The sequence below is a fragment of the Arvicanthis niloticus genome, chromosome 9, assembly GCF_011762505.2.
Source record: "Arvicanthis niloticus isolate mArvNil1 chromosome 9, mArvNil1.pat.X, whole genome shotgun sequence".
Classification (NCBI taxonomy): domain Eukaryota; kingdom Metazoa; phylum Chordata; class Mammalia; order Rodentia; family Muridae; genus Arvicanthis; species Arvicanthis niloticus.
This window is the reverse complement of record NC_047666.1, coordinates 30214023-30217719: the sequence shown is the minus strand read 5'-3', so window position 1 is coordinate 30217719 and position 3697 is coordinate 30214023.

Genomic DNA, 3697 nt, shown 5'->3' with positions numbered 1-3697 from the left:
GCCACCACAGCACTGGAGTAGGGGACATGTCCTGGAGGTAAGGTGGGAGTGGGGTGTCTTCAGGTTCTTTCAGGCTCTGCAGAACTTTCTTCTGATATTCACAGAGGTCTTCAGCAGAGAGTAGTTGGCCCAGACAACAGCCATCCTTCCACATGGGGCTCCCAGTTGCCACAAAGCACAGCCAGCCCTGCTCCAAATCTTAACAACCTCTGAGCAGAGAGAACTTCCACACAAGCATCTGGGACTTGACATTTGACCTTCGGAAGGTGGCACTCCGATCCTAAGTTGGGAAGTCCTGAGATTGTTCCATTCTGTTCCACATTAAGCTTCCAGACATCTAGGCTGAGAATAGTCTGGAGGTTCTAGAGTCACCTGGGTTGGTGGGTCCAGGCCTGTAGGGCTGAGCAGTAGAGGTGGAGTTGGGGAGGGAAGCTGAGCAATGAACAGGGTCATCTCCAACTGGAAGTCCAAGGTTTTTTCTTCCCTAGCTGCAGAGAGGGCTTCTCTCAGGCTCAGAAAAGAGGCACAGGGCCCTGGCTAATAGGCTGGACTATAGTCCCAGTCTGCCCCCTAGCAGCTGTGCAGCCTTGGGTGAAAGATTTCATGTCTCCCTAGCTTCCTCACTGAAATAACTGCAGCTAAGCTGAGATGCCCTGCGGGTCAGTCTATGCAACAAGCTTACATAGGGACCTCATCAGCAGATACAGCCCTCAGACTATGGCATCACATATTGTCAGATAAACTTTACTTGAGGTTATGTTAGATGCCACCTTTTGGCTAACCACACACCTTTTATTATAGTCCCATTTTAGAGATGAGAAAATTGAGCCAAAACTTACCCCAGGCTGCAGAGCCCTGATGAATGGAGGCCATACTCTCCTCCTCTGGCCTCCAAGCTATCTTGCCTCCATGCAATGGGCACTGGGCTTCTGACCATAGCAATGATGCCCATTGGAGGTATTTGCCATCTTGGTAGTAGATCTGTGATACCTTTCCCAGATGGAAGTGTCCTGTGTCCTCCTCCCCAGGCCCAACCTCCCACCTGAGAAGCCAGAGACTTTGGGGGAAGGGAGAAGGTTCTGGCATTCAATGACACAGCCAGAGGCACCTGTAGGTCATTGGTGGTCCTGACAGATATGCTTGTGGCTAGCTTTGGGCTCTCTCCAGATTTCCTCATCCTACGCCTGTGGCCGTGCCCTGCAGGGGTGGTATGTGTGTGTATGTGTTTGTGTGTGTGATTGTGTGCATGCACGCGTGTGAATGTTTGGGTGTGGGTAGATGTGTGTGTGTGTGTGTGTGCATGTGTGTGCCTGTATTAGGATCTGGGAATCTCCACAGCAGAATTCCTCTTGTCTGCCCTCTCTTCCCAGACCCATACACCTTTCAAGGAGGAAAAGAGGACAATTCCACTTTAGGAGTATTGATAGCTTTCCCAAAAACATTTTATTGTGAAAAATTTTGAATTTCAGACATACTCAGAGTTGGAAAGAGCTTTGTAGGAGCACTCAGGCCACCACACAGAGGGCTTTCGCAGGGACAGCTACAGTGGTCTTATCACACACCACCATCTCAGACCATCTAATTTTTTTTTAAGATTTATTTATTTTATCTATATGAGTACACCATTGCTCTCTTCAGACACACCAGAAGAGGGCATCAGATCCCACTATAGATGGTTATTAGCCACCATGTGGTTGCTGGGAATTGAACTCAGGTCCTCTGGAAGAGCAGTCGGTGCTCTTAACCGCTGAACCATCTCTCCAGCCTGACTGTCTCATTTTTAAAACAAGCTTTCATCAGCAAATGTTAGACTAAGATTAAAATCTCAGCAGGCAAAGGCACTTGTCACCAAGCCTGCTGACCTGAGTTTTACCCCAGGAAACCCATGGTAGAAAGAGAGAATCCACTCCTGTAAGTTGTCCTCTGACCTCGCTATGTATGTGAGCCTCTCGTACCTGGTGAGTAGAAATTTGTTTAAATTTCCATACCATGACATATCTGCTAGATGATCTTTTCTCTAACCTTCTGAGGAACCAGGAGCCACAGCAGAAAACGTGTCCTCTTCACCAAGCACGCCTTCAGGCTTCCCGGGTCTCCAGTTATGAGAAATGTCGTTCTGAATAATGCATAAGCTCCACAGGGGGCAGGAGTCAGGGCACATCCGGGGAACACCTTCATGGGCGTAGACACGAAACCAGCTCTGCTTCATAGGAAGTAGCTAGCCAAACACTGAGAGGCTACTGCCCAGGAACAGACTTGGGTTACAAGGAAGGCTGTGGGGGCTCTCTACTGTAGGACTCGGATGCTATCTGAGGACATTCTCAGCCTTTGTGTTAGTAGAAGTTAGAGGTCTGAACATTCCACAAAGAATTATGTAACAGTCACAAGAATGTTCTGTCAATCACAGAGGCAATCAGTAATTGGCTGCCTCGAGGGCTAGTATTGCCTAAGATAACTCGTCTCTAGATCTGCAGCATTTTAACTCTCCACAGTCCTTGAGGTCTCATCGCTCACTCAGGCTTGTAGAATGTTGAACCCAGGTGTGCCTTTCTTCTCGGAACTTAGGCTCACACTGGTTCCTCATGCTGAGGGGTGGTTCAGAACTAAACCCAGTCATCAGGATGGGAGTAAGCACTGAATGGATTTGTGCTGAGCGTATAGAACAGTACCTGGCTTATAGGACACCCTGTGGGGGTTCATGGGGGACTCAGGACAAGTGTGCTAATGCCAGAGATGGTAGCAACCTCATTTGTTCTCTTTTGGTGGCTTATTTTTTCTAAATTCCTAAAAGCCTCGTGGTGTGAATGACAAACCGTTCCTAAAATATTTGCTTTACTGGCTGAATAAATAAACACCTCTCTTGGTTTGCTAAACCTCAAACCTGGTGCAGGTTTCATTGTTTTCTTCCTTTTCTTTCCTTCCTTCCTTCCTTCCTCTCTCTCTCTCTCTCTCTCTCTCTCTCTCTCTCTCTCTCTCTCTCTCTCTCTCTCTCTTTTGTAGTTTGCCCACTATTTTGACAGCGTGCTGGGAAGCTGAGGCCAGACTGTTGGGAATTCTAGACCACAGTGTAGAGGCCCTCCTCCAACACCAGGCAGGGAGCCACTTGCTTACAAAGAGTATTTAACACTAGCTGCATTAAAATGAACAAACAAACAAAAATAAACCACATACGCAGGGCCCACCCTGTTTGCCTGGCTCCTTCATGCCCAGTACTGGACTGCCCCGTAGGATACGGTCCCCTTTGGTGATTCAAGGGTCTCTGATCCATCCATCTTCAGGAGCCTTCTCTTCACTCCTAGCCCTGGCTTTCTTGCCTTGGATCTATCTCTCTACCCACCGGGTGGCGCCAGCGACCTTGAGTAGCGCCAGGAGCTAAGGGAAACTGTCTTTGGCATATTCCTAGCCTGTAGACTGTTTTAGCGTCGTCCTCCCCTGCCCCAAGACTCCTAAATATTCTCTGAGGAGCCAGACTGTTGGCTGTGCCCTAGCTGCAACAAAATCCTTACGGATGGGCAGAAGAATCTGGAGGTGAGAGAAGCTAGTGCCCTGGGAGAACAAACCCTGTCCCCGGGCTGCAACAACCCGTGTCGCTCCACTCCTTGTCGTTGTCCCTTCCCTGAGTCTGTGTCTTCTGCTCTTTAGCTGTCACAGTCCTGCACAGGACTCTGCGCCCGCCCGCCCGCCCGCCCTGTGTGTG